Consider the following 16,506-nt stretch of genomic DNA (forward strand, 5'->3'; position numbering starts at 1 on the left):
AGTTAGCCAGAATGAAAATAAATGTAGACATGAAGAATGAAGAAAGCTAACCTAACATACTTTTGAAAAAGTTAGGTTTCAGAATGAATGTGTTGTAGTTCTTGACCTAAGTAATGGATACACAGGTATTTCTTTTTGTTGTTGCCTTTCTTTAAACTCTTCTTATGCTCTTTTCACTATATGCATGTATGCTACATTTCTCACTAAACATTTTTTTAACTGAAGGATATCATTCCAAATTTAGAGGGGATGGTCTCTACCTTTGCCAGTAATCTCTCCCAACCTTCTAAACTGCCAATTTCAAGACTAGTTTTCTAAATACTCTGTTTTTTGCATAGAAGATATTTAATAAAGAACACAAATATTGCCATTGGTGGCCACATAAGTGTCTGAAGGTTCTGGCAGGTCTGACAACTGAGCAAGTGTTCTTATTAAAGGTAATGATATTTCTTAAAAATTGATGTACAACCAGAAACCAGATAAGAAAGAATTAGAGATGAACCTCCTGCCTCCAGTAAATTCAAAAACTCTTATGGGTAGGGACCACATCTTATTCATGGCTTTAGCATACAGAGCTTTACATTTAATATTTGCGGTACTAAATGATACCTAACGTGGTTATTACCATACAGGGATTACTGTACCTAACCATCATTTCCCAAACTAAATAAAAGATCTCTATTTGCCAGATAGAAAAAGTTTATTTCATTGTTGGAATTCTAGGAAATGCAAGTCCAGGATATGTAGCCCCAAGTGCTTAAGGGTATTACAGTCAGCCAGAGAAGGAGATCTCCTTTTCACTGGCCCCTGGTCAGTTTGATCCAGGACCACCACTCCACCGTCAGTGCTCCTGCTCCTTTTCACAAAACAGACAAGAGCTTTGGGTCTGATATTTTTTTTCTTTTCATGTTTACAAATTGGGTTTGCATACAACACAATCTCTATTGGATCATTAATGAAAATACTAACACTTTTTAAGAAATGATGGTAAGTAATAGATAACAAAACATCGCTCTACCTATTTATAATGTCTGTAGTTGGTAATACATATTTTACAAGGGTCTGGTTAGTAGTATTCTTCATACTTTAACTATATAACCAGATTTCCCTCACAAGGGTTAGGACTAGCCTGTTACATTCTCTAACTTTCTAGGAATGAAAGGCAATTTACCCAGTGAGTACTGAGGTTAAGACCATGTCACAACTAAGACCTGGTGCAACCAAAATAAATAAAAATTAATTTTAAAAGAGACCTAGTAACTGTTCGTGGCAAATTTAAATGGGGAACCCATGACTTGACCTATTTTGCCCTACCTTCCCCACTCCTCCTTCAAAGGAAGATGCTATCGGTTTTGAGCCAACGACATTCAAAGTACCACAGCTTTCTGTAGAAGGCAACAGAGTGAAACTGTTTCCATTGGCACTGCTGCCACTTTGGATTTCTTTGTTCTCATCTCCCTCCTTTCCTCCTTTTCCTCTCTACTGGGTTCTCTCTCTCTCTCCTCTCTTTCTTTTTCAGCTTGTGTGGTACATGGAAGCAGGGGCTGCCTTTATCTTCGGAAGGCATCTGAAGAAGGTTAAAGGCAGTAGGGCTCAGGGTTCCTTAGGCCTGCTTCTAGTCTAAGAAAAATAAGCTCTCAAGGTCACCTGCCAGATCAGTTCACAAAACTGAGAGGTCTACATAGAGGGTCAGAGCCAAACACAATATGACCAGGCTTGCTTTTGCCTAGAATATGCTCTATGCACGTTTTGCCCCTGGGGATAAGTCATATATAGAAGAGACCACTCAATGGAAAATTCAGTTGGGGCAGAGGTCTCTTCCACATTGACCATGACTTCAGTATAAAAGAATTGTGCCAAAGAAACTTGATGAGAACTTAAATGGCTATTTAAAAAAATAAATAAATTTCCCTGTTTTCCATAGTATTCTGTTTAGGGAAAAGAATAAGGAGTTAAACTAGAAAATAAGAAGGGGTAAGGCTTATAAAATCATTAGCATTTTTAAGTATTATGAAGGGATAATAGATTCAATAAACGTTATCTTCTTTCATTGTAAGGAGTCTGTCTGTTCTGTCTTCACACACTTCCCTACCTCCACTAACCAAAACAAGGGCAATTAGTATAGACATCATCAGATCTGTATCTCCTCATACTTAAATCATTACAAATTTAAATATTCATGTTACTAATATTTTTGCCTCATTGGACAACTTTGATATGCTGATTTTTCCATGGAAACCTTATAATAAAAACCTCATTATCCTTTTTCTCTATTGATTCCATATTTTTTTTCTTTCCCCCCCTCACTCTTGTCCCCCTTCCACTAACTCTCCTTTCTTTTCTCTCCTCCCCTCATATCCCCTGGTCTGTGCCACACACTAGTACCAGAGAAACTCAAGGGCACTGCTTAAGCCTATTAGGTTTGCTGATCTCAAGTTTAGGGATCCAGTTCTTGACATTTGAAATAGCCTATTATGGATACTTTCATCCCAATTCTAAACTCAGAGATTAAATTAAACAATAGTTCAGTACTTAGAAGATGACAAGGTATAAACCACTATTAAACTACCATATTATCTGAAAGTATAAGTGAACAAACAAGGGCTGAGATTCTGGTCTTTTATAAGCATGTAGTTAAGCAATCGGCATTTTGGATTTGTCCCAGGATCAGAGGCAACGAAAAGGTTCGGAGGCATTTTTGATTTTATAAATTTTCTTCAGAACAAAAAGTATGTTTAAAACTCATCCTGCAGGATGCTTTGCTGTCCTACCACAAGTAGAGTCAGCCCAGCTGAACAAGCTTACAACCGTACCATGGGAAAAGGAAAAGAGAAGAGAGCCCTGTGTACATCTGAGATCAAAGGTTTCACTTTCTCCAATTGTTTTAAAGTTCTTCAAAGGTGATCAAATAGCTCCCTTCCCTGCACAGGATCTAAGCTAGCTGTTCTCTTAGAAGGCATAACCCGTTTTACCATGTGCTGAAACTGCTAAATCTAGACAATAAACACAAACGCATACTTAGTAAGAAAACAATTAGCTTAACGCAGGGAGTAAACAAAAAATCAAAACTATTCTACTTTAGACTGTCAGTATATGACCTGTTTTTCGTATTTTAGTTTGGTTTTAGGCTGTCATTTATTATCCTACCTTTCAAGTTTAATCACGTGCCACACATACCCTTCTTCCTCTCAGCCGACATGAACTTCTTTCAGTTTTTCAAATCCTTCAGATGTTCTCTTCATTCCAAGCCTCTGAATATGTGCTTCCCCCACCCATTACACTTTTTTCTTCCTCACAGTAACTCCAAGTCGTCTCCTTTAATACTCTAAACTATACAAAATACTTTTACTATCTGTTCTCACAATATTTATATCCTTTATTAACCCTCAATCACGCTTTCCTGTAATTACTTCTTTAACCAAATCTTCCCACTAGATTTAGTTGCAAGAGGACATTTGCAGTGCCTAGTACAGTACTTGACAAATAACATTCACCAGTAATAATTTGGCACACAATGCCTGAGAATCCATAATGCCATACAAGGCTTAAGAAGCTGTCCACAAACCAACTCTACCTACCCTGTTTATCATTCCCACCACTCACCCTGTTTCGGTTCCATTCTTCCTTGCAAGCTGGTCTGTCTTCTTGGGATGCTGATCACTGCCTGTGCCCCAACTAATGGAGATCTGCTCACCTTTCAGATCAGACCAATAAAATATCAAGAAAAGATGTTCTGTTTTATTACCACGCTCCTTCCTCCCCCAGCAGATTTCACAGTTATATGTGTGTGTAGCGTTAAAAGGATTAATGAGGCTCAAAAGAATTCTAGAATGAAAGAACATTTACCAAAAATGAGTTAGTCATTTTTGTTGTTGTTGAAAAGTTGGCTGCATGAAACGAAGGATGCAAATTTTACTTAAGCAAGATAATTTAATACAGGTAGTGAGAAGGACAATTACAGAGTTCCCAGGGAACATTACCTACTGTTGAAATCAATTGCTAGGCCCAAAATAGAGCTGTTCCTGCCATGGGTGCCACATCAGCAAACCAAAACTTAGACAACCTCCATTAAATAACTTTCTATATAAAGGCTTTATCCTTCCTGTGAGCACTCACTCACTTAGCATTTGGCCCAACTCGTTTGGAATCAGGCTGTTCCTATTGGAACTGTGCTGGTATTTGACCTGCAGACTGTTTAGGAATTTTCTTTTGCTCTAGGAAAAAAACCTGAGAAGGGCTTCCCTGGTGGCGCAGTAGTTGAGAATCTACCTGCCAATGCAGGGGACACAGGTTCAATCCCTGGTCTGGGAAGATCCCACATGCCGCGGAGCAGCTAGGCCCGTGAGCCACAACTACTGAGCCTGCGCGTCTGGAGCCTGTGCTCCGCAACAAGAGAGGCCGGGATAGTGAGAGGCCTGCGCGCTGCGATGAAGAGTGGCCCCTGCTTGCCGCAACTAGAGAAAGCCCTCGTACAGAAACGAAGACCCAACACAGCCAAAAATAAAAATAAATAAATAAATAAAATAAATTTAAAAAACAAACAAACAAACAAAAAAAAAAACTTGAGAAATGAGATCCCAGTAAGCTACATGTTGGAGTTCGCCCCCTGCCCTTTCAGGGACTCTGGACAGTATTATATTTAAAAACTGCAGTCCTACCTCATGCACGTTTCAAACGAAGAAAGAAAGACGTGTCTTCTGAGGTCTCTCTTTCCCCTCCTCCAATTTTCTTTGTCTCAGGCCCTGCCTCCAGTGCCAGCTTCCTCCTTCCCTTCTCCAAGACGGGTACTAACACGGTTCAGATAGTGGGAGTCTCTGCAATAGGCCTTTTTTTAGGCCTTCTGAGAGATACCCACTCTTCCCTCCTTAACTTCCTCTGCCCCCTATTCATTTATTAGGCCAAGACTTTTTAGAAAAGTATCATGCTGGGATTTCTTTCTCCCCATAAAGGAAATAATAATTCTAGAATTTGACAGTAGATAAATAAGCCTTCAATATACAATGGAATATTACTCAGCCATAAAAAGAAACGAAATTGAGCTATTTGTAATGAGGTGGATAGACCTAGAGTCTGTCATACAGAGTGAAGTAAGTCAGAAAGAGAAAGACAAATACCGTATGCTAACACATATATATGGAATCTAAGAAAAAAAATGTCATAAAGAACCTAGGGGTAGGACAGGAATAAAGACACAGACCTACTAGAGAATGGACTTGAGGATATGGGGAGGGGGAAGGGTGAGCTGTGACAAAGCGAGAGAGAGGCATGGACATATATACACTACCAAACGTAAAATAGATAGCTAGTGGGAAGCAGCCGCATAGCACAGGGAGATCAGCTCTGTGGTTGTGACCACCTAGAGGGGTGGGATAGGGAGGGTGGGAGGGAGGGAGACGCAAGAGGGAAGAGATATGGGAATATATGTATATGTATAACTGATTCATTTTGTTATAAAGCAGAAACTAACACACCATTGTAAAGCAATTATACCCCAATAAAGATGTTAAAAAAAAATAAGCCTTCAAAGCAATAAACTCATTCCTTGTAATACCCCTATTTGACCTGTGAGAAAACCCAAGGGCAGGGATGGAGCTTTGTCCAGAACCTCTGAACAATAAATAACACCGTTATCCCTCAGTACCCTATTGTTCCTAATCCCTACAAGCTACTGACATCCATTCCTACTGAGATCAAATTTTTCGATAAACTCTTCTATTCTCTACTTTGTTATACTATGTAGATAATCTGTTTCTCTGCCCCCCTTCTCAAATTTCTTCACAGAAAAACAGCATCCACCTGTTAAAATGTTTGACCTTAAGGGGATGTAATGTCTCCAAAGAAAAACTGCAGTTTGCTCAAACCCAGGTTCAATATTTAGGACACCTGATCTCGAGGACAGTGGAATGCATTCTTTAACAGGTATGCAGAAATTTCTAAAAAGACAAGAGGACTCCAAAAAGACAGCTCTAAGAGGATCCTTACAGTACGCAATTAAACAGGTTAACTTAGTCCATCTGCCAGAAATACAATTTGGATCCAAATATTCTCTTTGAGTTTTGTACCAGGCTATAAGATCTCTGTGTCTGTATGTATGTGATGTGCGTCCATATATGTGTTATAGATATGTGTTCTTTTTATACCTCCAGATGGTATTGCCAAAATTAATTTATAAAAACAGTTCTATTTAACTGGCCTAAAAAAATTAAGTACTTATATAAATTAAATTATCAGAAATATAAGAGAAACTCAAACAGATGCTTTTGTGGTTCATGTGATCTGGGAAAATATCTGGCATTAAAGCTAGTTTAAATTTGTTAGTCTAATTGAAACAGGCATGTCTTCAGAGTTAACAGCATTAAATATAATACTTTTATTCTACTTGGGTTTACTAGTCAAATAAGTTCATGTTATCTCTGTTGCAAGTTTGTTAGAAAAAAAATTTGCTTGAGTTGATGGCTGACTTTGTCTAATGTCTCATAAAATTTTTGTGAGTAATTTAAACATAAATGTTGGGAACAAATAATTCAGATAGATGAAAATGGGGTAAGAGTCTTTAGGTACAACAATTATGTTTTATGATATGTGTCCTTAAAAAAAATAGCATACTCAAATCTTTATTGAATGTCTGGATCATTCTCCAAACATGATAAATTACTAGAACATTAATTACTGAACACAGATCTATTGCTTTTGGCTTTCTATTTTAGAGAAACCAAAGATAAATTTTTGTCTTTTAGTAACCATGTCTTGTGTCACACTGAAAGACTGTACTATTTAAAATGGCATATACCTTTGGAAACTAGAAAATACATTTATAAATTTGCTAGTCTAAAATTGCTTACTTCTTAGTTTTCACTAGAAATCAAAGTTTCTAAGGGTTATATATTCTGATTAATAAATATGATTAAAGCTACTAGAAATGATAAGGAAAACATTGCTGTATGCAAAGGAAGTAGTTTTGTCCTAAAGTAAAATAGTTGCCAGAATAAAAAGGAAAGGATAAGACAAAATCTGAATGTAAATAGAGAACTGTAGAAGGGCTTGTGAAACAAGAATCTTTTGAAAGAAATTTTATATGCAATAAAGTAGGATAAGATTAAATATACTTGCTATAAGGGTTTTAAAAAGTAAGCTTTAATATCAATAGTGTACTTATGTAAAACTGGAACTTAATTTTCTTTCAGCTGCTAAAAGGACATGGTTTGCTTGGGCTATTGGTCTGCTCCTGATAAGAGATTATGAAAGGTTTTTCCTTACTTTTTTGTGTTTTATCAAAATTATTTCCTGTGCTTTTCTAAAAAGCTGTCTTTTTTATAAAGAAGAGCTAAGGGTTTGGTTTTTTTTGTTTTGCAGCTATGTAACCTTCTCTATTTGTCTTTTGAAATCTTTTTGTCATTTTGATTAAATAGATACTTGGTGTTTTGTAATCTTCAGTAATCTTATTTGGTCAAATGTCCAAAACCTTTTGATATTTTTGAAACACTTCCCCAAAATCAAACTCTAAATTAAGTCATTTTGACCTGAAAATAACTTTGGGAATCTCCAGAGACTTGTTCTCTCTTCTTATAAAAAGGGAGATGTTAATCAGGTTTATCTGATATGTCAGATTATATGGGAAGCTTTGTCAAATAAATGATGATAAACTTTCTTAGGTTATGTTGTATACGTGAATGTTATTAAATGTTCTAGAGATTGTATGAAAATTCCTATGATTCTGATGTGTCCTGGCATAATGTTATCAGCCATGATTTTAAAGATGTAGTCACAGAAATAACCAAATTGACTTGTCAACTACATTATAATGAACCTTCATCAGATCTTTAATCATTACTATTTTTAAGTCTTTTGTCAGTTATAGACAGTTGTTGTTTTACTCTGGTGCTTTTGCAAATATCATTTCTAGTACCTTTCATCACAGAAAAGATCCTGACAAATACTCTTGAAGGCAGGTGTTAGATAACTGTAAGCTATTACACAGAACTAGATTTAAAGGGCCTTTTTCTTTCTCTCCTTTAAGAAAATGTATCTTTGGGCTTCCCTGGTGGCGCAGTGGTTGAGAGTCCGCCTGCCGATGCAGGGGACACGGGTTCGTGTCCCGGTCTGGGAAGATCCCACGTGCCGCGGAGCGGCAGGCCCTGTGAGCCATGGCCGCTGAGCCTGCGCGTCCGGAGCCTGTACTCCACAACGGGAGAGGCCACAGCAGTGAGAGGCCCGTGTACCGCATAAAAAAAAAAAAAAAAAAGAAAACGTATCTTTGTAACAAAGGTTAAAATATTTTTTTTTCTCCCATCCTGATCCCTCCAGAATTCAAAAACTTAAGTATGTTTTTCATGACAATATGTGTACTTGCATAAATTCAATGAAAATCTGTTCTCCTCATAACAAGACACAACTGGAAATATTGGCTATATTACCAAGGCTTTGGCTGGATTATCATATTCAAGAAAGACGTACATAGACAGATATGACCAGACAGCTTTAAGGAACTTCTCAAAAATAATAAATAAATCAGCCTGGTACCTTGCTTACAAGATTCCAGCAAAACAATTTTGAAAAAGAGCTTATATGGTCAATCACCATTCTTGCTGCATTTATGTAAATAATCAAACCAAGTTTAATACCAACAAATTAGTTTTACTATGATTATCTTTGATAAAAGTGAGGACAATCATAGAGAGAAAAATCATGTTTGCACTTACGTAGCTATTAAGTTCTAGTCCTATCAATTATCTCCAAGGTTTTGTCATATACCTGCACATTGGACTGGATCCTAAATTCTTCTAGTCTCCAATAATGTCTGGCTACTCCTCTCCAGACTAATGTTTTCAATTTTCTTCCACTCTTCTGATTTGAAATCAGTAAGAACAAAGACTGCCTTGAATCCTCTTGGAAGGGACTTTACCAGGTCCTCCTCACTACCTAGAAGGCAGCCAAACTTCAGGGACTCGAACCTTGAGTACACATCTCACAGCTAGAGAAGACCGCACCTGACATGTGGTCCTACACAAACACTGGAAACCTCCAAATCGAAACGACTAGGAAGAAAAGCAGCTGACAACGGAGGCATACAGCTTTCCAAAGATGACCTGACCAGGCCTGTATACCCTTTTTCTCACTGTTGCTTTTTTTTTTACTCTCTCTCTCTTTAACAGAAAGACGATGCCCTTGTTTCTACTTCCCAAATCCTCTTCTTTTGATTATGGCCTTTCAGAAACTACCTCATCATGACCCCATAACAAATCAGTCTTTTCACCTGCCTTTTGGTTTTTTTTTAAGAGTTAGAAGGTTTAGAATTCACTGAAGTCTTTCTTTCATCTGGACTATTAACTGTTTCGGGATTCTTACCTAGATTCACGGTCTTTGAATTTGCAACCTTACAGGCTGTCTTACTGGATAACACACTTGGTTCTAAACAGCTCTTTTGGGATAACAATACTATTTTAATACGTCTTTGAAGTTCTGCTGTTTTTGCAAAGAGCTCATAAGCTATTGCTCCATACTTATTCCTGCCCTGTCTTCCCAATATGCTCAGTTAATTCTTTCAGTTTGTGCTGTTGCTGTATTCACTGTTCTATTTTCTCTTCAATACAAAACAGAAGCCTCCCATTGATCCATTTTACTAAACCTTCATGGCCACCTTGAGTGGGAACTTCCAGGAGGCATACATGACTCCACGTCTGCCGCTGTAGGAAGGGCCTTTTTTCCCTCAGGTCCGAGTAAGTGCCAAAGAAAACATGATTAGAGCAGCAGAAACTCAACTGCATGGAAGAATTGAGGAGAAAGAGCACTGGTTGCAACAAGTCTCACCTGACCCTCCATGATTTGTTCAGCTGGCTACCCGCAGGCCTAAGGTCCTAGTTTAGACCATCATAAAATTTGGAGTTATGTTACTTTTTTTTTTTTTTTTTTTTGCGGTACGCGGGCCTCTCACTGCTGTGGCCTCTCCCGTTGCGGAGCACAGGCTCCGGACATGCAGGCTCAGCGGCCATGGCTCACGGGCCCAGCCGCTCCGCGGCATGTGGGATCTTCCCGGACAGGGGCACGAACCCGCGTCCCCTAGCATCGGCAGGCGGACTCTCAACCACTGTACCACCAGGGAAGCCCTGGAGTTATGTTACTTTTAATTCCGGTTTGTATAACTATTTTAAGTTCTGTATTTTGTTTCCTGTAACACCTTTGTAAAACTGATGTGTCCAACAGGTAATGCTGGCTCAACATTTCAAAATGATCAGAATGGTCTGCAACGCTTATGACAGACTTTAGATGGTAAGTGCCTGAGATTTCTCCCTCCTACTCCTCCTTGTTACTTGAACATGACCTCAGTCGTTTCCAATCTGTGCACTTTCCCTTTAAGGTGGGACACAACACCCAGGAAAAGTCCTGGCACCAAGGGACAAAGGCCACTTTAGATGGAAAACCTGACTCTTGATCAGCGATGCTTTCAGAGAAAAGCAGAAAATGTCAAACTGAATAGAGGAAACCTCATTTAAAATAGCTGGGAGTCCAGAAGGGGGAACCCTCACACACTACCACAGGAAGCATCAACTACTCCCGTTAATTACATACTCCAACAGGAAAGCATCATTCACAGACCTACTAGGAGGGAAGATTTCCTGTTCACCCAGCAACTTTGCCTAGGAGGAACCATCACCACCTGAACTCTCACTTTCTACCAGGGGACTTTCTTCAGAACAACCCCTCCCAACTTCCTCCTTTTTCTCTGTAACAGAATGGGCCTCTCCTTTGCTGAACTTATCTATGGGTTTTCCTATAGTTCGCTTGTCTCGAATTGCAATTCCTCTGCTATTCCCAAATAAGCCCATTTTGCTGGTAAAATAAACGGCTGTTTTACTTTTATCTTAAAAGCTTCATGCCTTCCACCTTATTTTGCATGTCTCCAAAAGGAGACTGCCCACTTCATGTCAATGTGAACTTAAACTGTATCACCTAAATTATTTTCTTTAGTCGTTTTTTTTTTTTTTAACACTGCTGAGAAGAGGGCCTGGAAAGTATTCAGCATTTAAATTAGTGCACTGAAATCAGGTCTCCCTATTCTTTTGAAAACGTTTATGTCAGCTGTTTCTCCACTCTCCCAGGAAAGTTCGACTCGTCTTTTCCTATCACCCTCCCCTCACCTGGCAAAGGGCTCTGCGTCGCTGTGCGCTGCGTCCCCACGCCCAGCAGAGGGCAGCGGGCCTGCGGGGCGGCTTCACACGGACCGCGCCGCCGAACCCCCGCAGGTCGCCGTCTGGAATCCCTGTGGAGAAACACTAAAGTCCGTTACGCAGAGACAGCTAGGGCCCTCTCCTAGACGGTACTTACTTAAAGTGAAGCCCCTACGGCCACAAGGTCCCGCAGCTCCCAGAAGCGCCGACTTCCCCTTCCGCCCCGCCGCGCCCCCCCTTCCGCTCCGCCCAGATCCTCTTCCGTTTCCCCGCCCCCGACTCCGCACCGCCCGCTGCCCTCCGATCCTCCATGGCCCGTTACCTATGTTACGCGTCGGCTTTCTCCCGGCGACCCTGTGCCGCTCCAGGGCGGGCATCCCAGACAGAGCCCCCGTTGTTGGCCGGGTGCTCGTGCCGTGAGCGAGCCCTGAAAGCGGGCTCCTATCTGCCGAGCTTCGCGACGCAGGGCTGGGGCTGGTGCCCGGAAGCCCCGAAGTCCTGCGCTGTTTCAGGCTCCTGTGTAAACGTGGAAAGAGCGAAGGAGAAGGACCAGTTTAGGAGAATTTCGAAACGGGAGGGGAGAGGAAGTTATCTAGGCTGTGCCTTCTTACACATGTCATCTGTGTTATTGAGTGGAGAGAAGGCATTTTTGTGTTTTTTGTTTTTGCCAGAAAGCATATGCACCTCGTGTAGTAGCGTCATTGTAACGCTCAACAAGCTTAAAATTGTTTGCCAATCCGAAGTGCTTTGGAAGGTAGCTGAAAAGGTGCTCAGGAGTTTGGAGGAAGGGGAACAAGTTTGGCAACTAGTGAAGATTCATGGAAGGTAGCACAGAAGATGACAGTTATGCATTTAAGTACAGTGACTAATACGCTGATAGACCAGTATTTCTTTTCTCTAATCGCACTTCACCCACAGAAGTGCCTCTTCACCCACAGCTATATAGTTAGAGTAGATGGGAATCTGCAATGACGTGTCAGTGGTGGTAGGCAGTGGGCCTAAATAACGAATTCTATTGCTATTTACTTGAATTTCATGTTGAAATTCCCTCACACCCCCTGCACACACACACACACACACACACACGTGTACATTTGTAATTAGCCTTGATAAATTGGAATCTACTATGAGGCTAAACCACAAAAAGTATTTATTTATTTAAGTGTCCTGAGAGGACAGGAAGGTGGGAGCTGGGAGGGCTGAGACCAGGATATCTGATACTTGCTTCCCATATCCTATAGAAAAAGTTTTCTATTCCAAGAGCTAGTCTTTCACATTTTTTTTATTTTCCAGTAGTGTTCTGGTTGCCCATCTGTATGAATAGCATTTCAGTGTACATTTACATACAACTTAGTGTAAAAATACCTTTTACTACAATAACCGTTGTGCCGAACTACAAAGTTAATGTGCTGTAATATTAGCATGTCAGTGCCTAGTCTAACTGCTGGCTCAATCTGCAAATATTGGATGGCCATTTCTTTAATCATTTGAGTTTTCATAAAATACATATCCAGTTATTCTTCCCCTCCTTCAGTTGACTTGCTGTTAAACTGCGTTTCTTCCTTTTACTCCATCTCATGTTCTACAGTCAAGACTTTTCAGTATCTACTCTTCTGAGAGATTGGCTCAAAATAGCTTTCAGTCTTGAGGCACATAAAATTTTCTGTCACAATTAGTTTTTTTCTGCATTTTTATAACAATTCCAAAAGACTTTTTGGACCTTAAAAAGTATTATGACCCAACTTTATATCTGGATAGGTCACCATTCATCCCTTTCTAAAGAGTTTGGATGTCCAAGAAAAACCCAACTGAGAGATAAAAGGAGATATTTTTATCAAATATGAAAAGCATCAAGTGACTATAACTTCTGTTTCTTTGCAATTTTCTTCTCTCCTCTGTCTCTTCCATGCCTTTCCCCTCTCCCTCTCTCTTTCTGACACTTCCTCACTTCCTAGATAGTAAGAGATATTCCCTCCCGTCTATTTTTAAAAGAGTGTAATTCTCTGTTGGCATTAGAAAAAAATGTTTTTTCTATTTAGGAATATAATGTTACTGTGCACATATGAAAATTTTAAAGAACAACAAAAACCTTCCCTAGTCCCATTCACAGAGATAACTGCTAATATTTGAGTATATTCTAAAAATATAAATTGATATAGTCTATCTATAGCAATATCTATATCTGATGGCCATATGTATATATATGTATGTATATATATATATATATATATATATATATATATAAAGGAATATTATTCAGCCATAAGAAAGAAGGGAAGTCCTGCCATTTGCTACAATATGAATGGATCTTGAGGGCATTACAGTAAGTGAAATAAGTCAGAGAAAGATAAATACTCTATGATATCACTTATTTGTGAAATCTAAAAAAGCCAAAGTCATAGAAAAAAAGCTAAAGTCATAGAAACTGAGATCAGAAAGGTGGTTACAAGGGGATGGGGGATGGGGAAAATGGGGAGATATTGGTCAAAAGGTACAAAATTTAAATTACATAGGATGAATAAATCCTGGAGATCTAATGTATAACATGATGACTATGGCTAGTAATACTGTATTGTATACTTGAAATTTGCTAAGAGAGTAGATCTTAAATGTTCTCACCACACACACACACACACACACACACACACACACGGTAAATGTGAAGTGATGGATGTTAATTAGCTTGATTGTGGTAATCATAACACAATGTATACATATATTAAAGCATCACATTGTATACATTAAGTATATACAATTTTATTTGTCAATTATACTTCCATGAAGTTGGGGGGGGAAGGAAATAGGTTAATAACACCTTCAACTGTTGCTGTTGAATTGTGTTTTTCTAAGTCTGTTTCTCCCTTCAATTTTGTAAATTCTTCCTGTATTTTGTGGCTCTAACTTTAGGTAAACATGTGGTTATGAATGTTTTATCTTCCTAAGGGTGACACTGTTATCATTTTTAAAGTCCCTCTTTGTCTCTTGTAACATTTTTTAAAAGTCCAATTTGCTTTATATCAGCATACACATTCCAGCTTTCTTATTGTTACTATTTACATGATATATATTTTTCCATCTTATTACCTTCAACCTATTTGTATCTATAAATACAAATTTGTCCACTCTCACAACATATACTTGGTTCTTGTTTTTTTTTAACCAGTGTCACAATCTCTGTCTTTTTATTGGATTTTTTTAATTCACTCACATTTAATGTTATTATTAATATAGTTGATTTACACCTGCCATTTTACCTTTTTTTTTCTGTCTCATTTCTTTCTTTCCTTTATTTCTCCTTCATTTCTTAGTTTTGCATTAATGATTGTTTTCTCTTGTTACATTTTTTTTTTCCTTTTACAGTTTTTTCATTATTTGGGGGTTATTTTCTTAGTGGTTGTTCTGGGGTTTGCCATATACATCTTACCTTATCAGAGTCTACTTCAGATTTATACTAACTTAATTCCAGTAACATATAGAAATGTTACTCCTATAGAGTTCTTTTTTCTGCCTTTTGGTTCCATTATTATTATACATACTGCATTTATAAATGTTACAAACTGCACAGTACATTGTTATAAGTGTTAATTTATATAGTTGTATATCTTTTAAAAAAACTGAGAGAAGAAAAGAGCAAATGTATATTTATAGCATTTTATTATATTAACCTTATTTATCATTTATGGTTCTCTTTAAGATTTGAGTTACCATCTAGTATCATAGCCTTATTCCAATACAGCTTTGCTCCCACCAATCTCCTCTGTGCTATTATTGGCAAATACATTACATTTCTATATGTTATAGACCTACTTCTATACATGCTGTTTTACATAATTGCTTTTTAAATCAACTAAGAGAAGAAAGGAGAAACAATACACATTCAATGTTTTATCATTACATAATTATTTTATCAGTATCTTTTTTCTTTTTTTCATATGGTTTCCAACTACTGTCTGAGGTCACTTGCTTTCAGCCTGAAGAGGTTCTCCTAGTATTTCTTGTTAGTTGGATTCACTTACAATGAATTTTTTTCAGTTTTTGTTTAACTGACATTGTCTTTATTACAGCTCCATTGTGCTGCTTTCAAATTTTTCTCTTTAGACAAAGATGTCTTTAGACAAAAATGTCTTTGAACATTTAACTATCATGTTGCTGGGTAGCTCTCTTTGTGCTTTTCCTACTTGTAGTTTGTTGAGCCTCTTGGATGTGTAGATTAATGTTTTTTTATCAAATATGAGAAATTTTCATGATTTCTTTGAATAAGTTTTTGCAGTTTTGTTTGCTTGTTTCTTTCTCTCTCCTTTCTCTGCTCTGGTAATCCTATTATGTGTATGTTGGTGAGCTTAGTGATGTTATGCGTTTCTCTTAGGCTCTGTTCATTTTTCCTTCATTCTTTTTGTCCTCTCTGTTTTTTTGGATTGTATACTCTCTATCAACCTTTCTTTATATTTGCTAATTTTTTCTTCTGCCAGTTCGATTCTGCGGTTGAGCCCTGTAGTGATTTTTCTTTTTTTGGTTATTGTATTTTCAATTTTAGAATTTCTATTTGTTTCTTTTTTGTAATTTCTCCTTTTTGATATTCTCTCTTTGGTGAGGCATTATCATTGTACCTTCCTTTAATTCTTTAAGCATGATTTCCTTTGATTCTTTGAAGATATTTGTGAGAGCTGCTTTGAAGTCTGCTATGGTCAACATCTGGGCCCCCTCAAATAAAGTTTCTATTGCCTGCTTTAAAAAAAAAAACAAAACTGTGTATGTGTCACCGTTTCCAATTTCTTGCGTGTCTCCTTTTTTTTTAACTTTACATTTTAGGTAATATATTGTAGTAACTCTGCATATGATTCTCCCTCACCCATTTGGTGCTTATCATTGTTTGCTTGTTTATTTCTTTAGCTACTGGTGCTGCTATCTTAGTTTGAAGGCTCTGACGTTGCTCCTAAGAGAGTACTGCAAACGTTGCTGAGATGATAGTGGTTTTAGCAGGGCTTTCTTTGTCTCTTTCCCTGATCACACCCAGATGTTAGACTCCTTCAATTTCTGGCTGATCTGCTGTATTGTTTTATAGTGCCCTTGGGCATAAATTGCTCCACAGTTTGATGCAATTAAATTTGGGCCTCATTTTAGGGGTAGTGTCTGAAGCCAGTGTATGAAGATTGCTCTGACTCCAGGAGTGATTTTCTTGGGCATCTCTTTCCCTGTTTCCCTCTAGCAAACTTGCTGGCCAGCCTTTTAGCTTGGCATTCTCACTCCCAACAAACAGCTCCATTGTTTCTAAGAGCACCCTTAGGTTTGACCTTTCCCACACTCTATTTCATATAAAGTTAGCTCATCTGGTAGAGCTTCA

General features: G+C 38.3%; 1 protein-coding gene across 11 annotated transcripts in view; it reads right to left on the reverse strand.

Moving 5' to 3' along the window:
* ECHDC1 (ethylmalonyl-CoA decarboxylase 1) overlaps positions 1 to 11,642 on the reverse strand; it is a 47,714-nt gene extending 36,072 nt beyond the window's left edge. For 2 of the 11 annotated variants that reach the window (XM_089921984.1, XM_089921985.1), the window contains exons 1-2: positions 11,136 to 11,312; positions 3,604 to 3,694 (exon numbers count right to left, since the gene is read on the reverse strand). The gene's annotated coding sequence lies outside the window, so the exon portion shown is untranslated. The other 9 variants (XM_022556142.2, XM_089921983.1, XM_022556073.3 and 6 more) reach the window with 8 other exon arrangements.
* Positions 11,643 to 16,506: the final 4,864 nt, after the last annotated feature.

The sequence above is a fragment of the Delphinapterus leucas genome, chromosome 12, assembly GCF_059928025.1.
Source record: "Delphinapterus leucas isolate spDelLeu-1000000601 "Yukka" chromosome 12, BTC_Dleu_Yukka2, whole genome shotgun sequence".
Taxonomy (NCBI): Eukaryota; Metazoa; Chordata; class Mammalia; order Artiodactyla; family Monodontidae; genus Delphinapterus; species Delphinapterus leucas.